At 44.1% G+C, this 25,463-nt stretch overlaps 1 protein-coding gene across 4 annotated transcripts in view; it reads right to left on the bottom strand.

The window, feature by feature from the left end:
• Window positions 1-25,140, bottom strand: part of CREB5 (cAMP responsive element binding protein 5) — a 480,741-nt gene extending 455,601 nt beyond the window's left edge. For 3 of the 4 annotated variants that reach the window (XM_042968866.1, XM_042968875.1, XM_042968891.1), the window contains exons 1-2: window positions 22,918-23,060; window positions 20,186-20,283 (exon numbers count right to left, since the gene is read on the bottom strand). The gene's annotated coding sequence lies outside the window, so the exon portion shown is untranslated. Of the gene's footprint in view, window positions 1-20,185; window positions 20,284-22,917; window positions 23,061-24,942 lie in introns of those variants that run through there. The other variant, XM_042968884.1, reaches the window with a different exon arrangement.
• Between the last annotated feature and the right edge of the window lie 323 nt (window positions 25,141-25,463).

Raw genomic sequence — 25,463 nt, 5'->3', positions numbered from 1 at the left:
AAAATTTGAATCTGGGTTTGTTTTCTGAGTGCAGGAGCCTTGGGCCCAGAGCCAGCCTGAGAGGCAACGGCCCCCATTCAGACTCTTCTCCCCAGTGTCTCCCCATTCTGTAGCTGGAAGGCCAGAGTAAGGGTGAACTCCCCATAGACTAAGGCTTCTGGAAACACAATCACAAACTCAGCCTCCACTCCAGCCTCTGACCCATGAACAGCACAACTATATAACCATGTCTACACTGAGAAGAGAAAATAATGCAGGAAAAGGGGACATAAATGATTTCAGCTACTAAATTCAACAATTGTCATTGTTCTGTGATATGAGAATGGTTGCTGCCTGTCTGCAAGACATCTTCCTGTATATTAACCCATATTAATCTATTAGAAGATTACTCACGTAAGAAATGAATTCTTGGCTTTACAAAATGAACCACTAAGAGACTCCTCTGAATGGAGAGCTTCCCTGGTTACATTGATCCAAAATACCTCTCAGAAAGGATAGTGACAGTCAGATAAAATTCAACTGACTTCACTAAGAAGGTATTTGCATATAGCTTTCCAGGAATGTAATCTGCCCCTTAAAGATGGATATGGTGGCAGCCAAGAGTCCCCTCAATACCCTAAACAATGTTTTTCAAGGTATAATTCATCACAGCGGAATTATACCTGGAACTTGTGAAAAACTCAAATTCCCAAGCCCCATCCTTAAACACGCAAGTCGAATCTCTGAAGGTGGCCTGGATCTGCACATTTATTTATTTATTTATTTATTTAACTTTATTTATTTTGAGAGAAAGAGAGCAAGAGAGGGGCAGAGGGAGAAGGAGAGAGAAAATCCCAAGCAGGCTCCAAGCTGCCAGCACAGGGCCAGATGCGGGGCTCAAACTGGTGAACTGAACTGTGAGATCATGACCTGAGCAAAAATCAAAAGTCAGATGCTTAACCAACTGAACCCCCCAGGCATCCCCTGGATCTGCATTTTTAAACACTCTCCCAAGTGATTAATGTTGATAAAGTTTGAGAACCACTTCCCCAACGCAGAGCACCTGCCGGCAGTAAACAGTGATACATTTAGATGGACTGTCTCAACTCAGAAAAAAATCTGTGCAGACAGTAAGTGCTCAGCAAATCTGATTCTTACTATTACCTCCAAGCAGAATGAGCATTCAAGAGCCTTTTTTTTGGCAAGGGCACCTGGCTGGCTCAGTCAGTGGAGAATGCAACCCTTGATCTCAGGGTCCTGAGTTTGAGCCCCATGTTGGGCATTGAGATTACTTAGAAAAAAAGAAAAAGCAATTAAAAAAAAAAAAAAGAGCCTTTTGGCAGTTAGGGCATCTTAATGGAAAAGAAGAAAAGCCATGTAGAAACCTGACAACACCTTAAAAATACACAGCATTTAGCCACTCATACACCCTGTTTGAAGGCTTTTTCTCTTGCCAAAAATATTTGAAACTGTCTGAAAGTGAAGCCTGTACCTCACCAAAAATGACAATGCAGACACAGTCATAAACTTCTGTCTGTCTCAACTGTTCTGTGTTTTTCAGTTCCTTTCTTGCGGCCAACCATGGGTATGACATACAATGAAAATAAAGTTTATAAACTGACTTTTACTAAAAAGGGAGGCTGAAACCAAATGAGGACTTCAGGCTTAGACTGAACACAGTTACAGAAAGTTGCCATCCAAAAAAAGTGTTCTCATCCGTTCTTCAGAGTTCACTGAGCAAAGCAGACAGCTGAACTCTGGTTTGCAGGGAATCCTAGAAGCAAATAGGAGATAGGCCCACATGCTTGGGGGGTGCTGCCATTATTTAAACAGTATGCTTCAAAACAGGAATGCTTATTTTTATTTTTTGATCTTTCAGCTAGTAATTTTGATGGATGATGAGAACAGAAGCTAAATGTAATAAGGGGTCTGAACAAAACCAGACTTGTTTTTTTGAAAAAGGAAATGGAATATGAAGTAACTCATTTATCCCCCAATCAAGCCTCTAAGAAGCCATCTTATCAACCACAAATCAAGCCTCATAAACAATTGCTAATATGTGGGCTAGCATTTTCTCTCTCAGAGGGAAGTGTAAAATTTATTACAGTGATGTTCTGAAAACCTTTTATTTAAAGATGTTAAGAACTGGAAGAAAGTTTTGGCCAAGACTCTTGAGCAGGACATGTGGCCACAGTAAATAGAAAAATGAAAAACAGGGGCACCTGCGGGGCTCAGTCAGCTAGGCATCTGACTTTGGCTCAGGTCATGATTTCGCGGTCTGTGAGTTCGAGCCCCGCGTCGGGCTCTGGGCTGACAGCTCAGAGCCCAGAGCCTGCTTTGGATTTTGTGTCTCCCTCTCTTTCTGCCCCTCCCCCACTCACACTCTATCTCCCTCTCTCTCTCAAAAATAAATAAACATTAAAGCTAATTTTTTTAATTAAAAAAAAAAGAAAAACAAATTAAAAGCTCTCAAAGGGTTGGATTACAAAGGCAACAGAAATGCCAAACTGTGGGAGAAGTGGGGAAGATAGAGACGAAAGAGGAATACTGCTAATAAATGTCTTAATCAACACATATTACAGCAGCATCTAAATTATATACATAACAAATTTTAACTCAAATAACCAATTTTTATCAGACATCTACCATGTGCCAGGAACACTGCTGACTTGTAGATGAGTACTGAGCTATATATTTAAGTGCCATTCCTTTTTATAAGATCCTATTGTATTTTCTTACAATGTATGAATCAGGCCATTAATTCACTCTAAGATACACGACAAAATGCAGAGTCACAGATTTGAAGCATTTCTTAGAACCAAAATTTGTAACTCTTAGGTATGGTTAACACATACCAGGGAGAAATAAGCATCGTTTACTTGGTTATGTCTACTCTGTCTTCCAGAATCAGAGTCAGATAAAGGCTACCAAATAAGACGTCTGTATGTTTATCCACCTCTACCTACCCAGCACATTCTTTAACTTGGGACTGCATGTAGACTGCAAAGGGGCATGTGAGAAATGACTGAGCCCTATAATAAGCTATACACACAACATAGGTATATAGGTATACTCATGTACAACAAACTTTAAAGTTTAATAAGACAAATATATTCAGAGCAGAGATACATGGTCTAGGGGAAAATCCATGAAGTCAGATGTTCTGGCTGTCATGGTCACTGGTGTGTGTATCCATAGCATTCGTCATTGTGCCTGACACAGGCTACATGCTCAGGGAACACCTGCTAGATGAACAAAGGAAAGAATGACTGACTGAATGAACGAATGAATGAATACCTACCAGAAAATTTTAAGTGGTTAATTTGAAACACTACTAGGGCTAGAAGCATGGATTCTCAATTGGCATGGGCTTGTGTGATCAGTCGTGCTACAGCCAAGGAATAAGTCTATGTGGCCAAGAGATTGGCTACATGTGGAGGGATTGAGCAAATAAATACACCAAGGATAATGGGAGCCAGGCTTCTCACTGTCGGAAGAAAGAACTACCAATATAGAAAGAGAATTGGTTAGAATAAAGTGTGTAGTTGTTAGGTTGAAACTGTGGGTAGCAGTGTGAACCCGGTTGTTTTAGATAGATGGATACACAGACTTTTGTGTGTGTGTGTGTGTGTGTGTGTGTGTGTGTGTCCTCATTCTGTCTGCTGAGAAGTCCTAAAACAATGACACTCCAGTAACAATGAGCACATCCCGATCCCATATCTTGGTTACTAAATACCATACTCCACTAAAAGCAATCAAAGCTCCTTGAAGAAATGGCTGGTTCCAAAGAAAGTGTAAAATGAGCCCAAAACATCTTTTTGTGCCAGAACATTCCAAAGTATTCAAAGAAAAACAGAGACAGCTCAAAAGGACACAAGAGCCAGCATGAAGCGACTCCTGATAGCTGAGTTGGGAACAATTTAATCACAAAATGAATTATGCGAGTACTTGGTTATAACACAATGAATAAAATAGGAACTCGTGATTCCACAGTGGTATAAATAACAAGGGTGATATTTAAGCCAAAGTATGAATAATAAGCCACTGAATGAGAAGAATCATGACAACTACTGCAAGGATTCCTTGGCTAAGATGATGTTGGCATGTCTAAAGAATAGAGAAGGCTGGTGTGGCTGAAGCATGCAGAATGGGCACAGAGAGTCACAGAAGACAATTGGAGAAGCTGACTGGGTCCAGACCAGGTAGAGTTTACAACCATCACAGGAGGTTGGATTTTATTCCGTGTCATAGGAAGCCTTTGGAATGTTTTAAGCATGCTGTGATTCACATGTTTTAAACATTTCTCTGGCCGCTGTATAGAGGAAATATAATAGTACAAGAGTGTAAGCAAAGACATTAATGGGGAAGTTACTGCAGTTGCTCAGGCTAGAGAGGATGACAGACTATAGCAGAGCCTGGTATTGGAGGTTGAAAAAGTGGGAGGATTAGGAATGTATTCTGAAGGAAGCACTGACAGATCTTGATGATAGACATAGAATGGTAAAGAGAAAATCAAAATAATGCCCAGTTTTTTGGCTTCAGCAGTTAAGCGGATGAGGGAGCTGCTTACTGAGAATGGATGACAGGGAGAGAAGCAGATTTGGGGGGTAAGGAAAATATCGACAGCTCTGTTCTAACAGCCATGATAAATCTGAACTTCCTACCAAACATCCATGTGATGATGTAGATAAACAGTTGCCTACAGAAAATCTGAAGTTCCAAGTAAAGGTCAGAGCTAGAGACACAGATTTGGGAGTCATTGGTGCGTAGGTTATATTGAAGACCATAAAGTTAGATGAGATCACCCATGGGAAAAAATACTGCTTGAGATTAGGAAAGAGCTTAGGTGTTCTCCAGAAACCTCTAGCATTTAGAGATCTAGCAGGGAGGAGGAGCCAGCAAAGGAGACAGCTAGTGAGGTAGGAACAAGACATGTGGCATCATGAAAGTTGAGATTTATTTTTCCTAAAGGACTGCAAACATGAACAAGGGTCATATAATATGAGACCACCGAGTTTGGTAACATGGAGGAAATGGCGCCCTTGACAGGCGCAGTCTCAACAGCAGTGAGGACAGAAATCCAACCAGAATGAGTTAATTAATCCAACCAGCGAATGTGAAACAAGGAAGTGTAGGCAAGCCTTTCAGGTCTGCTATAAAGGGGAGTAGAAGAATGGAGTGGAAGCTGGAAGGGTAAGTAGAATCAAGGAAGGTTTGGCTTTTTTTTTTTTTTTTTTTTTGTCTGTTAGGAAAGAGATATTGGGGCACATCTTTTGCTCTAGATACGTATCCTCTAGACAGAGTAGGGACATTTGTGAAGCAGTGATGCAGGAGAGGAGATAGCTGCAAGAGTTAATGAGCTGAAAAAATAAGGAGACAGATACAGGGTACAAATAAGTCTTTTGATAGGTTGAAAGCAAGGACAATTTATTATGATATAAGGAGGGAAGGAAAGGAACACGGTAGTAGAAGGAGATTAACTGATGCAAAAACAGTAAGAGAATTACTACCTGGCTGCTTCTATTTTCCTAATGAAGACTGAGACAGGGTCACAACAGGGTCACAAGACAAGAGCAGGGAGGGGGTGAGGAGAAGGTCCAGCACAGCAATTCTGAGGAACAGAAAAGTGAAGGAAATATGATTGCTGCTATGTTGAACGTCCACTTGAGATGTGAGACCAAGAGTTCAAAGTGAGAACAGTCAGCACACATGTTTTCCTCCAGCCAAGTGCCAGCACGAGTAGGTAGTTACAGTTTTAACCAGGACTGGGGCTCGGCCAGCCAAGTCCAGTGGGGATGAGTGTACGAGAATTCAGAATTAAAGGACAATTAGCGATGTCCGCAATGATGAAATGCAGCAGTTAAACTAGAGATGGAGGGAAATGAGGGCATGGGAGAAGATGACTGCAAGTGATGGTCAATGATTTGGAGACCTCAATAAGGTCAACAAACTTCCAGTAAGTGGTAGAATACATGAGCTAAAGGGTGGACGGAGGGGGTCAAGAATGCGTCCCGGGGGAGGACAGCCAAAGAAGCAAAAGAACAGATCATGGGAGGTGAGGAGGGGTTGAAGAACCATGAGACCAACTTTAGTTGTAAGATAAATTCATTTTGAAATGTGATAATATTTCAGTTTGCTGAATGGACCCTCTTTTTCCAAGTTTCCCCACTCCTTCCAAAGTCTAAAATGAATAACAAAAAAAGAATGAGACACAGGCAAATTATCAGAAAAAAAATTTAGTCCTATTAAGTAAGTAGTCCTGAATTTTTTTAATCTGTTAATTTTGTTTTACCCAGTAACCCAGAGTTTCCCTACAGAACCCTTTTCTCGAGTATCACACGTTGGAAAATGCTGATCTACGGCTTTGGGCTAGGAGAGCACAAAGATCTTTGCAGAAATTATTTTATATCCTTTGAATTGACCAGGTGGTTGAAACAGACCTGCTATTTTTTTTCCCCTGAATTTCACAAAGAGTTAGAATGATTTACCCAGTTTGTGTTGGCCTCACCAACACAGAGAACAAAATCTAGTTTCTACATCTGAAACCAAAGAATCACTTGATAATCAAAGTAGCGTTTCCACTGACTGCTAAGGAACGTCATATCTATTCAGCGATTTTCAGGGCCGGCTTCACAGACGTGTGACACAAGGGCCCTGAAAGGGACCCACACTTGGGGCTTTAATGCTCTGTGATCGGTGTTTTGAAAATTCTCAATAATTTTCTCTTTGAACGTGTTTTTGTAAGTCAAGTCTAATTAAACAACGAAGCATCATCAGGGTTTGGAGCCTCTGTTCGTGTTCAGTCCCTCCTCCCATCACCTCCATGCCTCCCCAGAAACTGCCCCCACCCCTACTCAGTGATCTCTGCTAACCCCCGCCCCCAGAAGGAAGCTAGATACAAACACAGGGAGCGTGAAAGCCAGAGGAGCACTTAGAGTGCACCGAGTTACAGGGAGGATGCCCAAACATTCGTGAGGGTTTACGCTGACCACTGGCCTTCCCTGTGTCTGAAGGTGTGTCGTTAGATAGCAAACAGAGAACACCACGGTTGGTTGAGAGACAGAAAGACCACAAAAGAAAGAAAAAAGCTTTATTCCTGATTTTTGGACAAAAGGACCTGTAATTTCATTTTGTATCGTGCCTGCAAATGGTGAGTAACGAGCCCTGGCCATTTATTATGGATGATGATGATGGTGATGATAGCAAACAGGGGGAGGAAAAGGATTAGAAAAAAGAGAAGGAAGACCAAAAAGAATGCTTTCATCCAAAAGCTCATACTTTCATAGCACTTACTAAGTTCATGCAGTGTTTCAAGCGCTTCATACATTTTAACTTATTTAATCCTCTCAGCAATCCTTTGAGATAAGTACTCTGATGGCTCCATTTTACAGCTGAGGAGAAAGCGATGCCCAGAGAGGTTAAGTAACTGGCCTGGGGTCGCCCAGGTCGTAAACGGCAGTGCCACGATTCAAACTCGGGTCATCTCCCTCCAGAGTCTATAACTTGCCACAACTTTCCCATTTCCCCCGCTCTGGATCATACTTCAATGATACACACTGGCACCTGCCTCTTTACTAATTTTGAAGGATGTTATTTTTATAAAGAACCTTCAGAATATAAATTCGGTTTACTGATATTTGCCCTCCTGCTCATAAAACTTTCTTTATTGCTTAATTTAAGGACGGTCTTCTGCTTCAGTAACCCACCCCCAATGGAAGCGTTGATTAATCTTGACTTGGTAGTGGGAAGTGAGAGTTCTGATGTTTCAAATGTTATCTTTGCTTAAGTAGACAACGAGCATAGGCAAGCATAATTTATTCACTCACCAATAATTATGTCGGCTGAGGATATGGGCCTGCACTTGGCCTGAAACCTTAATATAGAACATTCTTCACTGTATTTCCTGAACGCTGGAACTAGGTATTTATGCGAGACATAGTCTTTATGCAAAACAGGCCATTAGGACTCAGGCGGGACCCAGAGCTGTAACACTGCAGAGAGGAAAGGAAGGCTGACGAGGAAGCCTAGGGAGCTAGACTCCTACGTGGCCAATGTTCCTGCATAAGTTTCATTCCAAACTTCTGGCTTTTATCTCTACAATCACCAGCTTCCCTGGACAGGATCCTCTGTGTTCAAGTCCCTGGATTCCCCGTTAGGGAATTTTACCCTCTTTGAGAAGAGAATCATTTCCTTATTATTCATCTACACCCTTTATAATCTAGGCTGGAGACGTGGGGTTGGTGTTACACTGAGATTACATTCAAGAAAGAAAGCCAGTTTGCAGTAAGAAGATCTAGAAAGGGGAATTATTTCCATGAGAATAAATATTAAAAAGTGCAGCTACTTTGCCAGACCCCTGCCACCCAACAACTGTCATCAATTAACGCCGTCCCTGAACACATGGGATAACACTCGAAACAGACTGTGTAAGTAAGTGAAGAAGCAAACACCAGAGGTGATCATGTCTACCTTTATGGTGCTAATCCTGCATTTGACGGGGAAATGATGAGGTCCCCCTGAGTAAGGTGGCTTGCGCAATAGTGAAGGGTGCGGTGAGACGGAGGGTTCAACTATACCCGTCTGCATCAACTCAAAACGTACACCCAGGGGGCGCCTGGCTGGCTCAGTCGGTGGAGAATGTGACTCCTGCTCTCGGGGTTGTGAGTTCGAGCCCCACACTGGATGTAGAGATGACTTAGAACAAAATCTTTTTTAAAAAATGTACATCCAGGAGCCCACGTGTAGACTGAGCACTAGAGTGGCGTTTTCATGAAGACCAGAAGGTCCAGCTTCCTCCTTATCCTTTGTTCAGAGAATGATAAAGAAAATGCTACTTACCTTCCATTAGGAATCTTGAGAATCACAGAATGAACACACTTTCACTCCTTTACCCAATACTGTCCTACAACTTACCAACACTGAGGGCTGAAAATACTCCAAGTTATGGGTAAAGGTATCCTGTGTAAATGAGTGGCATAAGTAAAGAATAAATGAGGCATGCAGGGATGATATGTAAGACACACAGCCTTTTCTGGCCTCACCAATGGGTTGTTCAGTTGTCTTTTGACCCACAGGCCTTCTATATGGACCAGGCAACACAGAAGACCTAATAACGGAGGCCATTTTCTTCCTTTTCCTCCCCTAAGGTCTTTCCCTATGGCTCCTTGCCCTTCCCAAGCTAGAGCCCCCCTGGAAGTATGCTCCAGCCCCTGGCAAAGAAACTAGAAAAGAGGGCAGGAATGAACTCACGTGCCCATCCACCAACCGAATTAGCACATTTTACATATAGAATAAGCTAGCTTCCTTCAGTTTAAATTGGTTGAAATGCCACAGATAAGAATGTCAGTCCAGATTTGGAATCTCTTGAATAATGATGTTTGGGAGGACTCTTTCGACACCTTCCATTTTTCTTCCCCACATAGTCATTTCAAGGTATTATATTATCAATTGCAAAAGCCTAAGCAATTAGATTTTCATGAACCATGGAATGTTTTCCTCTCCAGTATAGCAGCTTAGAACTTAGAATGGTATCATGTGCCTCTTCTAAGAATTCAGTATTTAACTCTGTACAATTAAATGCAGGGCATTTTGGGCACAATCCCTGGACCAGGAACTGGTCCTGCCTCTCCGTCTTTCCCAGCCTGAACCTGCCCCTTAGGTCAAGCCAGGTCTTCTTCCAAGCAAGTCTGAGAAGGAGGCATTGTGGGGGGGAAAATGAGGTCCTATGGAAAGCGAATCAGGTTGAAAATATTTATATTGTTAATTATACATTTTTTGAAAAAAAAATACTACTACACTTTCAATTTAACCCACTAATCGCTCAAGGTGGGCAGTAAATCTATTTGGAAACTTAGAAGAGAATTCCACATACTCTTACAAACAGCACCTATTCATTTCTGCAACACACTTTTTTACTGGAAGGGATATTTCCAGAACATCTGCATCTTGTTTGCTAAAGCATCATTATTGCCACCTGCTCTTGAAACCAACAACTGCAGATTGGCTATATCAATAATACAACATTCATGTATCGTATTGAATCCCTCTGTGGTAATCTCAACTGAGGGAAGGAGCTTAATATCAGAGAATTTATAAAAAAGAAACAGAGGCTGTGGTAAATTGGAACCATTCCAAACTCTAAAAAAAAAAATCCTAGGGATAAATACTAGGAATGTTTGGCAGGTTTTGAAACTAGATAACTTCATTTATCTGGAAACAGTTGTCTAGAAATATTACGAATTTATTAGAAAATGCCACTGTTGCGGCATAATGGGCAAATTCCAGAAATGTATCTGAAACTTTTAGAAACTGGCTTACAGAGTCGTAAGTAGATTCTGGTTCCAACTTTCCTCTGCTAATGGTTGACTTTGCCTTGTCACTGGAGACCAGTGTTTCAAATGCTGAATGACCGTTCACCCTGCGTGTTTGTTCGGTCCATTCTGTGGTGACCCCACGTGGGACTCAAGAAATATGAGACCCAGTCCTCCTCACGGTACTTAAAACTGAAGAGATTAGTGTGACACATATGGAACAATAATCTAAAACATACTGTACATTATTAATAAACACATATTGAAGACTTACCAATGTGCAATGCACCATGCAAAATACTTTACACACATCACCTAGTGTAATCCTTGCAATGAGACAATGAAAGAGAAGGATACTGAAGTAGATTGTGAAGCGGGCCTTCAAACCATGTCTGTCTGAAAAAGCACAGAGCTGTTGCTTTTTTTTTTTTTTTTAAGTTTGATTTATTTTTGAGAGAGAGAGAGAGAGAGAGAGAGAGAGAGAGGGATGGGGCAGAGAGAAGGGGGGACAGAGGATCCGAAGCAGGCTCTGCACAGAGAGCAGTGAGCCCGATGCAGGCCTCGAACTCATGAGCCATGAGATCGTGACCTGAGCCAAAGTCAGACACTCAACCAACTGAGCCACCCGGGCGCCCCAAAGCTGTTGCTTTTAGCAGTGCTCTCCTGCCTTCAAATGCACAGGGCACAGCATCAGCTATTGGTGCTCAGGGATTCAGAGATGCAGGAAGTCAAAGGTCTTGAGAAGATGCCTCTTCCCCTTGCCCACCAAAGTGACTGGAAGTTTTGGGTTTTGAAAATTTGAAGTTTATGGGATGTCCCAGGTGGAATAAGAGAGGAATCAGCTGTTTGCTCTTTGGCACATAGGAAACAACAGCCACAAGTCCACCTCTGATTCAAAGGCTGTCGTGGCCGTGCCGACTCTAGTCTCACGTTGGTGGGGATTTCTCCACGCCACACTCTCACAGGGCAAGGTGAACCCTGTACACAGCATTTCTCAACCTCTTCCCAGGGGATGCCAGTTTAGCGCCGTGAGACAGGGAGAAAATGAAGCAGAGCCACAGGCAACAGAAAGCAGATAATTGTCAGAAAAATACTGTCAGGGGAAGAGATGGAATGGATCTTCCAAGACGCCGGCTCTCGTTTTGTTCCTGGCAGATACCTACGTGGATGTCCTTCCCTTAAGTATGCCAGCCTCTCAAATCATGACTTATCTTCAGAAGAAAAAGTTGGCATTTTGTCATGTCGATCGTCGGCGTAACTGGGGGCCAGCCCTTTTAACAGCTTGGCAAGACAAGTATTATTATCCCCATTTTACGGATCAGGATATTGAGGCTTGGAGAAGCCCCAGGCGCCCAGCTGCCTTCTACCACATGCATCCTACGCTGTGAATCAACAAGCAATTCTGAAGTATTTTTAAATGTTACCATAGCACCAGCTGCTGAAGCCACTGCGCCATACCAAGCAGCAGAAATGTCTGCTATAAAACAGTAAGCAGCTCTGCCGGTTACATACTAAGAAAGATGAAATACCCCATTTGAGTAAATCTCAAACCACATCCTGGGGACTTCCCAGGCCTTGTCGCTAAACTACAGCCAGCCTGGTGGCAGCAGTGACTCAAGACGCCCAGTGCACACAGACACATGTCAGGCTCTGTGTATTTCTAGAGCATTCATCGACTCCTGACAAAAACAATACCTGACTCCGGAGCTCCTGATTCTGATTTCTCTCTCTCTCTCTTTTTTTTTTTTTTGCTCTTTTTCGATCCAAAGCTAAATGATAAACTATTTATTACTGACACAACTTTTCCCACCACCCCCCACCCCCCGCTGCCCAGCAGTCTCCCAGGAGATCCTCTGGCTCAGGTTTTCCCAGGCGTTGTCAGGCGTATCTGTGGCTCCAATAACTCCCATGTTTGTCTGCAACCGCTCCAGGCAGATGTCTGAAAATCACCCACTGACAGATTTACGTTCGTCAATCTCTGAAACACCCTCCGCCCCCACCCCCAAATCCTATCATACGTGTGGGTGAAAGTACTTGGAGGCCAAGTGCACCGGGTCCTCTCAAGTACATGCAAAGCTCGGACACGGAATTGCAATGGCATCCCGCCTGCCTGCCCTCCCCCTCCACTGCATTTCCTTATAAACCCTGGGCTCCTCAGCAACGCACGTTTCCCTGGCCTGCTTTCTTCCCAAGATCTGGAAAGACGCGGGCCTCCAGGCTTTTGAAACAAGATTAAAAGGTCTCTTTTACAGCTCTTGCGGAAAAACTCCACAGAGGAAACGTGGTTGGCAGGTAGAAAAACCGGGACCTGTCTCCTTGAAAATCACAGCTGTGTTATCTTTTTCCTCCACTGATCGCTTCCAGATTATCACTCGGGGCAGCCAGCCAATTAGCCAGTCCTCCGTGTCACAGAACCCGACTCCGGCAACAGCTCATTTCTCCACCGAAGGGAACGCGTTTGAAGATGTGTAGCCGGGCGGGCCAAGCGCGGAGCCTGGGGAAGGAAACTTGTGAGTGCGCCCTCGCCACGGCAAGTCGGCACACGAAGGGGATCGGGAGCCGGTGCAGGCAGGAAGTTTACCAAAGCCCGAGGAGGAGGCCAAACACAAAAGATTCCTTTCTGAGAGGAAAGAGGATTGAAACTGCAGGGAGACAAAATAGAAACACAGTCCGTGGGAACCGTGCAATGATGAAATCTGCTGCTGCTGGAGAACAGAACCCTTTATTCCGTGTCTCCTGCCTGCCTTTGTGAACAAGTTCTCTGCAGAGCCTGCTGGAAGCATCTTCCTCAGGATTCTTCTGGCACCTGGCCATTGCTCAGGTCTGACCTCGGGGAGCGAGTCACACAAGGCAGCCACCTCTGCTTTGGATACCTGGGGTATCCAAATCTCCAGAAAGACTGGTCAGACCAAGACCCTGGCTGCTCCAAAGTCTGTTCCTTGAAGTTCTTTTACCTGGCAGCGCAGTAGGAAAGAGGCTTATGGGAGAAAGATTTGGGCCAGATTCCCTGCTCGTGGTGACAGTGCAAACAAATCGTGCATCCAGGAAGTCACTGTTTGGGCAAGAATCATCAGGATACTGACTTACACATATACCCATACCTACAACGGGCGGGACCACACTAAGCACCAAGGGCAAAGTCTCTCCTACTGATTTTAAAGGTCTCTGATCAGCAGCTCTCACACTGCCCTGAGGGGTACCAATGTCTCACAAGGTGTTAATAGTCTTGTTATGAAAATAAGTTCCTATCACTGGAATAAGCTTAGAAAATGCTTCCTTAAACAAAGCTGAACAAGATTCATTGCTGTTGGGCTCTTCCCAGCCCTTAGCAAGATTTGCCAAATGTACTGACCATAGAGCCCTTTTAACACGATGCACTTCTTAAGATCTAATTGGACACCAGTGATGCGGATACATAGTTTGGGAAGAACCGCTACCACTCTCTATCAAGAGATGATGGGGACCCGGGGCAATATCCCTCGTCAGGAACGGACCTTCTGGCTTTCTTTTCCCTGGGGTAGGGGTGCCACTACTCACTGACCCTTACCCCAAAATGTATGAACTCTTAGGGAGGCACCTGTTGGGCGCCAGCCTGAGTATGGAGAGTGTGCCATAGATAACATCCTATTATATCTCACGACAATCGGTGGGGTGGGTATTGCTCTCCCGTTTTTGATGGGCAGTGAAAATCAGAGATGTCAAGGTCACAAAGGAGTGGTGCTTTAAAGCTCCATTCCTAGGGGTGCGTTAAATGGGTGATGGGTACTAAGGAGGGCACTTGTGATGAGCACTGGGTGCTGTGTGTAAGTGATGAATCACTACATTCTACACCTGAAACCAACATTACACTGTATGCGAACCAACTGGAACTTAAGTAAAAACTTGAAAAAGAAAAAAATAAAGCTCCATACCTAGAAGGACCAAGAGTCGCATCCTACAGTCAACAGTAAGAAATCAACCTTCTTAGCTTAGGCAAAGTGTGAAGGAAGCCGGGTAAGGAGGACAGCACCATCTCGAAGGGAAAAACATCCAGTTGCCTAATACATCTCCATCTTTTGAATGCAAAAGAGCACTGTAGTCTCACCTTACTATGTTTTTCCTAAAATATGTCTGACTTCATAAGGCTGTTGTACATCTAATTATTAATTAGGATTTTTTCACCAAATATGCACAAAACAACATGTGTGATCTTTCCTCATAAAGCTCTAAGATCAGCAGGATAGCCTCTCTTCAAAGGCAGCAAATATCTGCTCTTTCCTTGGAAACGTCAATAAATATATTTTCTTAAAAAGCTTCAGCTAGGGCTGAAGCTCCACTAAAAAATCAGCCCCTAATAATTCTTTTCTGAAACATTCTGCAAACTTTTATGGGGGTTGCTTTGGCAGAGCCAGTATTTTTTCAGTGGTGTCAAGGTTTTGTGCTTACCTATTCCTATTAAAATTATATATTTTTGCAGTTCCCAATAAAACTCATTGTATGGTATGCTAGAATAAATCTCGAAATCTCCCTGAAGTGCTAGAAACTTTCAGATATATGTCTATTAAGTTTTTATTTCTTGAGCAAGTTGCATGTGTGCCAAAATATGCATTTCATTGCTAGAACGGTCCTAAGTCCACAAAGCTGTGGTAGAACCACAGAGGAGCACCGAGTTGTCCGTCACTAAAAATCCATATCCATCAGGTTGGAAGTGGCCATTTCGGCCTGCCAAAGGAATTCGTGAAATGGCCACTCACCTGGGTATCTCCCACTCTTCAAACACGCCGGGAACTCAAAATAGATTTGTCCAACCTGAGTTGTTATCCCGGGAACAGAAGATCAAAATTTTTTCCCCTTAGCATGGTTTAAGGTTTTTACCATATGTCCAGAGGACCGGCACAGTCAGGTTTTTACCCTCAGAAGCGTGAGTCACAAGCCAAAGCTAATAAAAGTACTTTTTGTTAAGGCAAGGATGAATAATGTTTAACTCTACCGTCAAAGAGGCAAGACAAAGAGCCTATGGGTAGAAGGGGTAGGAAGACAGATTTCAGATTAACACCAGAAAGATCTTTCCCACAGATGGTGTCGGTGTTGCACACTCCGGAAGATGGCTGAACACGCTCGCGAGGCAGGAAGTTCTGTTTCTGGAGGTGGCCAAGCATTGTCCAGATCAGTGGTTCTCCAGGTGGGGTCCCCACACCAGCAGCATCACCATCACCTGGGTACTTGCTGGAAATGAAAATTCTCAGGCCCCACCGCAGAGCCACATATTCAGAAACGCCAGGGCTAAGATTCAACAGTCTGGGTTTTAACAAGCCCTCCAGGGGATTTTGATGCCTGCTAAAACTGGAGAAACACTGGCTAACACACCGCTTGGCAAGGATCACGCAAAGAAGATTCAACCAACAGATGAGTAATTGGACTGGATGACCAGTCAACCCTGGAGTTCTGGTAGTCTAATAAGGTTCTTTGGCCTGAATTATTTCCTTTTTGGAAATAAGGAACCAATGGCCTATCAACACTTACTTAGGCTTCACCCCTGGGCAACACTCTGAATTATGTAAAGAAACCAAAATAAATTATCACAACTGTTGTAAATCCTGACACTCAAATCTCCTGAAGAGCTTGAAAAAATAATACTAATACCTGGCCACCCAGAGTCTCTGGAGATGGGGTCCTAGGCCTACTTTTTACCAGGTGCTTTCACATCAAGTATCTCTCTTAGTCTCCACAATAATCCTATCTTCACAACAATCTTATGAGATAGGTATTAACTGCCATCCCCAGTTTTACAGATGGAACCTGAGGCTTACGGTGGTTGAGTGACTCATCCAAGTTCACAGAGCCAGGAAATGCCTGAAGTGAGATTCAAACCCAAGTCTCAAGATCCGTGTTCGTTCTCCGCCACCCACTTTCCTTCTCCTTTCCACGTCTGAGACTTTCTGGGTGCATGGCTCCCCAAGCCGCTGTGCTCCCTCCTGGTGGCAGGTCTGGTGACAGCAGCCCTCCGGCTCTATGAAATCTTGTGAAATCTCGGCAGTGGGTGTGGTCTTCTCTCACAAAGTTGCTTTCCGTTGGCCGCCTGCAAACCCACCCTCCTGAGCAAACCCAGAAGCTACCTTTGAGCTGGGCTATGAGGGCAACCAGAAGCCAGCTGGGAACTGGTGACTAAAACTCTACTCTTCTATGAATTCGCTAAATATTTTCATTCACGGAAATGAAAATGACCTTATGTGAGGAGCACGTTAAGTTGGTAACAGCCAATGAGTCTGAATTCACCAATCAGGTATTTCCCAGCTCTAAAGAGGGCCTCTCTGTTAAGGAGAGGAGCAAACGGGTGCAGAGCACAGGGCCCTTCCAAGGAGGACTTTGAAGGAGGTAGGAAGACAAAGGTAACGGCTAAGAGCCATTGGGAAGTACAAGGGGCCTGAGAGACAGGGCCACATGAGCAGAGAAACTATCACTGAAAAGGGCAGGATGAGGACCGCACAGACCGCGTCCACCGCCTGAGGACTTCGCTGAGGTCCCGGTCAGTCACTCCACGTTCTGGTTGTGTTAGTCAGAGCCTTTCACTGCAAACAACCAAAGTCCAGAGAGGTGATATAACTTGCCCAAGATCACACTGGCCAGGCATCGGGAGAGCCAGCACCAGCTCCCCGGCTCCCTGACTTCCTGCTTTTCTCAAGGAATGTGCCTGAACGGGAGACGAAAGCAAAGTCAGTGAGAAACTGAGGAAAATTAGGGAGAGAGACACCAGTTACATCAGTGGCTACACTAATTTGCTGGAGTGAAATATAAAGTACATTCTATGTGACCCAAGTTTTCTTAAAGGCAAAAGGAAGACAGCTCCAAGGGTCTGTTTCTGATCACTGTTCCACAAAACAGGTGACCAGGGGACAACGGGGATGTGTTTTCAAAGCACTGAACACGACTTTAACAGCTCAGTTCCCTTTGGTTTCAATGATGTGGCCACAGCTAAAATTGCCTACTTCTTTGAAAATAGATCCTCCTGGCCCAAGAGTCCATGAAAAAGGACCTGAGAGAGAGAAACGGTACCTGCCTTCCTGAGGTGGGAAACCAGCTGAGGGGTGCCTGGTCACAACTGCTGTCTGCACTGGCCTCTTAAATGCTGCCCAGACTCACCCTGTCTGGTCTCAAAAGAACACTTTTTGTCTGCATTTAAAAAATCTGTTCTTGGGGCGCCTGGCTGGCTCGGTCAGAAGAACATGGGACTCCTGATCTCAGGGTCATGAGTTCAAGCCCCACTTCGATGTAGAGATTACATGTAAATAAAACTTTAAAAATAAATGATAAACAAACAAATAAATAAATAATCCATTCTTTAAAAGAGATTAAAGAAACAACCGAATGTCACACGTGGATCCTAATTGAAACAAAACAATACTGAACAGGTGTTTTTGAGATGATTGGGAAAATTGTACTATGGTCTGAATTTTAGATGACATAAAGCTCTTTTTTTTTTTTAATGTATTAATGGCATGGTAATTCTTTTTTTTCTTTTTAACTGTTCATATATTTCAGAACATTGAAGTATGCAGAGGCAAAAGACATGATGTCAGTGTTTTTAAAATAATTCAACCAAAAAGAGAGGAGGGGGGAAGGAATAGATGAAGTTAATGTGGTAAGATTTTAACAATTGGGTAAACACACTTTTGTGTATGTTTGAAATTTTATAATTAAAAACTCCTTATACAAACATATATACGCGTGTGTCTGTGTATGTGTGTATACATATATATATATATACATGCTATATATACATATATATCTGTGTGTGTATATACACAGATATATATACGTATATATCTGTATATATACACACACAGATATATATACATATATATCTGCTCTTGCAATTACTCCTGAGAGCAAAATTTATGTCAACCTTTTAAAGTTTCATATCTTAAAAGAATATTAGATCCTATCCAGTTCATTCCATAGATCCTGCTTCCCAGATGAGGGATATGAGACCCCCCCCAAAGCTCTTCCAGCTCTTTAGTGGTTCAGCCAAGACAAGGTTGGTTCTCTAGACCCTCGGGCCAGAGCTCCTATGCCCAACAGCCACCAAAAAGTGTAAACATATTGCTTGTATTATAAACTCTCAGCCAAGGTACCTCACTGGTTATTTTGTAGAAGTGAATCCTGTCAAGGAACAAAGGAACACCTCCTTTGCTCATTCCAAGTATATTTCTGCATAAAATGATTCTCTTCCATTCTTTCCAGCTTGCCCCCCACCACTCTCTCTTCCATTCTTTTCCCATCCCCCAGCCTCCTCCCCCATAGTCCAGCCTCTTTGCATCCTTTGCTGCTTTTGAGCTCAAGCTACATGTTGAGACATCTGTGTCCACCCTCCAATGTTAGCTCTTTCTGCCGAAATCCGGCTTAGTTTCAAAGCCCAGACAAATTCAGCTATCTCCATGAAGTCTCTCTCTCCCATCTCTGGACACTGCCAGCCCTTAGTCTCGGCCTCTGTACGGCCCTTGTCACCTTTCTCCTTTGGGATTAGGCACATGTACGTCCTACTCTTTCAATGGTCTGCATATGGAGACTGCAGTGGCAGAATCAGCAGGGAAAATAGGGAACCAGGACCAAAGAGGCCCAATATAGAGCCAGAAGCTGTCACCAGGGATATGGCTGGCTCTGGAAATGAGGGAGAGAGGTAAAGTTTTGAGCCAAAATCTCAATGTGCTTTCCAGTGGGTATGAAGGAAGCCTATGCTTTTCCTGGCTGGGAGAAGCAGGATTTAAAAGGACCCAACCTCGGGGCTGGTGGCCTCTCCTGACATTGGCAAAATCAATCAGACAGCTCAATAATTTGGTGGCAAGGCAACACCAACCAGGGCCTCAAACTGGGAAACTGGTGAAGGTTAAGCAAGATGTCAGCCAAGGCCTGGGATCGAGGATAAGCCTGTCCCCCAGCAGAGGAAAACAGGCATGTACCAAGGGCACAAGCCAGAAAACCAGGCAAACCAGCTAGACATGTGTGGTGGGATCAGGAGAAAAGAGGATGCCTGGAGGCTAAGGCTCTATGGGCTGGAGTCCCGGGCTTATTAATGCTGCTCGTATTTATTGAGCACATATGCTGAGCCAAATGCTAGGTATACAGGGGTATATTAGTCAGTGTTCTCCAGAGAAACAGAACCAATAGGATGTCTGTCTGTGTGTGTGTGTGTGTGTGTGTGTGTGTGTGTGTGTGTGTGTGTGTGTGTATACAGAGAGAGACAGAGACAGAGAGAGATTTACTATAAGAAATTGGCTCAGGGGCACCCAGGTGTCTCAGTCAGTTAAGTATCCGACTCTTGATTTTGGCTCAGGTCATGATCTCACAGTTTCTGAGTTCAAGCCCCGCATCGGGCTCTGTGCTGACGTATGGAGCCTGCTTGGGATTCTTTCTCTCTCTCTCTCTCTCTCTCTCTCTCTCGGCCCCTCCCCTGCTTGCTCTCTCTGTTTCTCAAAAGTAAATAAATAAACTTAAAGAATTTTTTTTTAATAAATAGATAGGTTCACACAACTATGGAGGTTGGTAAATCTAAAGTGTCCAGGGTGAGGCCGGCAGGCTGGAGACTCAAGAGAACTAATATTCCAACTTGAGGGTAAAGGCAGTCTGCTGTGACCCTCTCTTGCTCAGAGTTCTATTGTTGTCGTGCAATTCGGGCCTTCAACTGATTAGTTGAGGCCCACCCCTCCAACTACGGAGGGCAATTTGTCTTGCTCAAAGTCCACGGATTTAAATGTTAATCTCACCTAAAAACACGCCCTCAAAGAAACACTCAGAGTAATGTTTGGCCAAGTGTCCGATGGCATACCCAAGACAACACACAAAATTAGGCATCGCAAGTGGTCAACAGAAAAAGTCTCAACCACCTGCAGGAGCTAGAAGACTAGCAAAAGGCCTCATACCTGGATGATGATGCAGGTCCCGATAGACTTCGGCCACGGTCAGGAGAGAACTGGCCCAGAAGCTGGTAGGGGGGAGCCAGATGGGGCTGTGCTGGTACCTGGCAAGGAACAGACAGTTTTGTAAGCTCTTCCAAGGGAGGGGCCGGCAGGAAGAGTGGTGCCACCCGCCAGCTCCACCATTAAGGAGTTCAGATCAGTTTCTTCACCTCTCTGTACCTCAGGCTTCTCCTCTGTAAGATGGGGACAGCAGGAATACCTAAATCAAATTAGGTGATACCTGAATTCAGCGAGTTAATTATTTGTAAAGCACAAAAATACGTGTAAAGCCCGGCTGGTTACAGGCTTTGCAAGCACCACTGCAGCTTCTACACTGTGTTCTACCTCATAGGTACTTCAGAAACTTCCAATTGTAATGGTTTTCTTCAAAGAGTGCAAAATAAGAAGGAACTAGGGGTGCCTGGCTGGCCCAGTCATTAGAGCATGTGACTCTTGATCTCAGGGTCCAAGCCCCATGCTGGGCGTAGAGAGCTCACTTAAAAATACAATTAAAAGATTTTTAAAAGAAGGAACTCAGGGGCACCTGGGTGGCTCAGGCGGTTGAGCGTGCGACTTCAGCTCAGGTCATGATCTTGCGGTTCTGTGAGTTCAAGCCCTTGCATCGGGCTCTCTGCTGTCAGTGCAGAGCCCACTCTGGGTCCTCTGTTCCCCTCTCTCTCTGCCCCTCGCCTACTCTCACTCTCTCAAAAATAAGCAAATAAACATTTTTTTAATACAATAAAAAATAAAGAAGAACTAAACCATGTAAAGACTCTTACATGTCAGTCCCATGTTTTTAAAAAGGCAAATCTACTTACGTTACCTAATTAAGACCCTTCTACGATTTCCGGTTGCCTTAGGAAACAGATCCAAATCCCTTCCAAGGCCACTAAGGCCTGCCTGAATTGCCCTGGGCATGTGTCTATCTACTCGCCTCCTATCTCTCTCCTCCAGGATCCTCAGGCTCCAATCATACCAGGTTTCTCTAGGCTCCCTGAACTGCCGTCAGCACCACTGCAGGGATCTTCCCTATGCCTGGAACAGCCCCCTTTGGGCCCCGTCCAGCTTACTGGCCAACTCCCACCCATCATTCGGGGCTCAGTTTAAGGAAAAGTACCCCTAAGACTAAGTTAACTCCTCCATCATGCGCTCCCATAGGCCTGCTTTCCTCTGTGTACTAGCTGATATATTTGGAATCAGGTGCTCAATCACTGTCTGACTTTCTCCATAAGATCAGGGACTAGGTTTGTATCATTCATAGCTGAACCCTGGGGACCCGGCACCGTGCCAGGCACACAGGGCTCAACAAATACGTGAAGAGACTTTAATAAATCTGGAGATGACAGATTTCAGCTTTCAGCCAAGTCCACCTGATGTGCAGCAGCCCTGAAACACCAGGCTGAGAAGGACTCTGAAGTTACGTCATAGCTAACTGTGACACGTCTGCCATGACTGAGGGGGTCTGGGGGACAAGCAAGGGCATCCGACATCCACCTCTTTATCTGCAAAGACTTTATACCTCATGCAACACCGCTTTGGGTTTAATAGTAAACAATAAAGTTTAAAGACAAAGTACAAGGGTGGCTCAGATCTGAATAGGCAAACCTTCAGAACTACATTTATGCTACAAGAACAAGGAAGCCAAAATATTGCCATCTATCAGATGCCAATTTCAATCATCGTTCTCACATCGTGTGGTATTCACAAATCCCTTTGCGTGACTATAAAATTCTATCTGCATGTACTGACACCAATTTTCTTTCACCTCCCTTTTAGAATCGTGTGCCACTGGGGAGCAAGAAAGACTTCTGATTTGGGAGTTTGCCCCGGGGGACACCAACTCACTCAGGAATGAGCTATATCAGTAAATGATAACTATTACAGCTCATATTCAGCTTGACAGTTGGGTTTCTGCTGATTGTGGACAGAAACAGCAACTGTTACGATGAATGACACTTTGGCTGCCTGCAGCCAGAGCCAGGAGAGAGTCTGGCTCTCTAAAACAGGAGGCACGAAGACATCACATAGGAACAGTCACCGCAGCACTGGCTGCAGAAATGAAAAACGGCAATTACCTGTGCTGCCATGAGCACCGGAATGACTAAATAAAAGCACATGATAGAAAAGAATGATCCCGTTTTTTAAAAAAAAATCAAATCTGGGCATGTCATGTCCACTTACACACACACACACACACACACACACACACACAATGTGTTGGATATGTAGACAAATACCTAAATGGATTCCCATATAACATAACAATAATTGCGACTTTTGGGGAAGCGTCACATACTTCTGTTATCATTTGAATTAGTTGACAAGGCAATATATTATCAATCAATCAACCAATAAGTACATCAAGGAAGGAATGAATGAATAATGGTTCTGTCCCCAGTTCCAGTGCGTGGGGGTAGTTTTCCCACACCTGCAAGCAATTCTCTGATACCAGCTGGGTGTCCTACAATTCAACTCAATTCTGACACTATCAACCTGGAGATAGTATCAGATCCCACAGGTTAAGGACTCCGTCCCACAAGACTGCCCCTCCCCTTTCACTTGACAATAGCAAATCCAGGTTGTTACAGGTACTTCTGACCCACTGGCTATAGAGCAAAGGTTCCAACAATGCCTCTCCTTGAATTTAATCACTCTCTTAGAGTGACTCACAGAACTTCAAGAAACATTTTACTTACTAGATTCCCAGTTTATTATAAGAGGATACGACTCAGGAAGAGCCAGGGAGAAGAGATACACAGGGCAAGGTATGGGGGAAGGGCACTGAGTTTCCATGCTCTAAGCATGCCATCCTCCCCAAATCTCCGTGAGTTCATCCACCTGGAACTTCTCAGAACCTCCTCCGCTTGGGTTTTATGGAAGCTTTATCACCTAAGCAGGCATTGATTAAATCATTGGCCGTTGGTGACTGAATTCAATCTAAACCTCTAACTACGAGGTTGGCCCCCTGGCAACCGGACCCCATCCTTAGGCGACCTAAGGAGTTTCCGAAATTAACATAACAAAAGACATTTGGATCACTTTCATCATTTAAGAAACTCCAAAAGTTTTAGCCAGAAACAGGTGTGTATTTCTTAAAAATCACAGTATCACATAAAAAAGTCAGCTAACATAAAATAATTAAGTTGTGTAAAATAAGTCAAGAGTTGATAGTCACCATAAAGGCTAATGCTAAGGAAGCCAAGACAGGCTGGGAAAGCATTGCTACTGGAGATCTAAATGGATGAGCCACCATCCATTCAATTCAATGAAGCCACCTCAGGAGTCCTCAAAGTGTCGGCACATTCCTTCCTATGGGCACACCCCTCACTGTGTCACACCAGGAAAGCCCAAAGGGAAGACAGCACTGTCCCAACTGCTGGGGCAGAGCTAAGGAGAAAGTCCCCAGGGTTTGGAGAAAGTCCCCAGGGAGAAACCTGTAATTCTGACAGTTGTCCTGATGTTGAGGGAAATAAAAGGTTGTCCTCCAGACCTTGGTCAGTAGTGGGAAGCAGGTTTTCCCGGGATGTTGTCTAAGGAGACTCAGAGAAGAAGAAAGAGCAAAAGCCTGGAGAAGAGATGCCAAAAAGCCCGGGGATCAGAAGACCACAGTGTCGCTTCAGAATTGCGTTCCAACACGAAGAAGAGCAGGAGAGGCTATGAGAGTGAATTATAAGAGAAGTCGACTTGAACTTCACTGCAAGAATGATGCTAAATATTCCAGGTTATAATTTAGGATGAGATTGGCAGCTCATAGCTCTGTAACTTAGAATAGGACTGGCAAAGAGAAACTTTTTTTAAAAGCTGTATTTTTTCCTAATTATGTAATTTGACAAGCATGTTACAAGTTTGGGAAATATGAAAAAGTCTCAATGAAGAAACTCATGCATAAATATGCTCTGAAATAATCACGGTGCACACCTGGGTGCATACGCTTTCAGCCTTTTATTTCTACAAATGTTACATGTTTTTATCACAAAAACAAAATCGCACAGTATTTCCTGTCTTACAGCCTGGTTTTTTTCTGCACTTAGTAGTATATCTTGAAAATTTTTCCATTCAAAGGAAGCTTCCACGATGTGAGTTTTAATAACTATACAATATTCCATGGTATGGGCGTATTATAATTTATCCACTAGCCACCCCCCCATTATTGGACATTTATATTGTTTCTTTTTTTTAATTTATAAATAACATTAATATTTGCTCATGCCTCTCATTTTCTCTTTTTTTTAATCTTGTTAATGTTTATTTATTTTTGAGAGAGAGACAGAGACAGAGCAAGAGCAGGAGAGGGGCAGAGAGAGGGAGACACAGAATCCGAAGCAGGCTCCAGGCTCTGAGCTGTCTGCGCAGAGCCTGACCAGGGGCTGGAACCCACAAACCCGGGGATCATGACCTGAGCCGAATTGGGATGCTTAACCGACGGAGCCACCCAGGTGCCCCAGGCCTCTCCTTTTCTTAGAGATCTCCTAGGTGAAAGCGACATGAACAAATTTGCAGTTTTCCCTAACCATTGCCAGGCTGCACTTCTGAAAAGAACCAACAGACGCTCCTACCAGCAGAGTAGGAAACTGCTTTCCTTCCATATTTCCACACTCCCCAGAACTGGCAGGAAGGAGGAATGGGAGGGAGGGAGGAGAAGAAGCGGAGCAATTTACTGGGGGGGGGGGGGGGGGGGGGGGGGGGGGATAACTTGTTTACACAGTCATTTCTTTGCTTACTCGTGCAGTTGAGCCTTTTTCCACATACTGGTCATGACATGGATTCTCGCAAGTCCTCTAGTCCTGTGAGTGTATGCTTGGGACAGACAGTTTCATGCCTGGTGGGAAACAGTTTCGGCCTGAAACGCAACCAGAGATAAGGAGTGGAGAACCCCGCGCATGCGTCCTCCACAGGCGCGAACTTAACAGAGACCGATTTCCGCGTGATTTACGGAAGACTGGGACTTATCTTCTAGCCAATGAACGTCCGAGCTTTCCCAGTCCTCTAGCCAATGAACTTCCTGCCTGGGCTGTGGCGGGACTTGCACGTCTTTGAGCTCCTAACGCGGAAAAAAGAGCCGCTCCAAACCCTCAGTGCCTGGCAGGAGCTTGCTACAACTTGCATGTCAATTCCTCTGCTCTTCCTGAATCAGTGACATTTCTGGTCGTTCAAACTTGTCCTATTATTTCTCTATTTCTGTTGACAGTGGTTAAGCCATGATCGTCTATGCTCTGGTGACAAAACAAAATTATTAGACCCC

Source organism: Panthera tigris, chromosome A2 (assembly GCF_018350195.1).
Source record: "Panthera tigris isolate Pti1 chromosome A2, P.tigris_Pti1_mat1.1, whole genome shotgun sequence".
NCBI lineage: Eukaryota > Metazoa > Chordata > Mammalia > Carnivora > Felidae > Panthera > Panthera tigris.
Note: the sequence above shows the minus strand (reverse complement) of the source record. Positions and strands in the feature narration are given on the sequence as shown.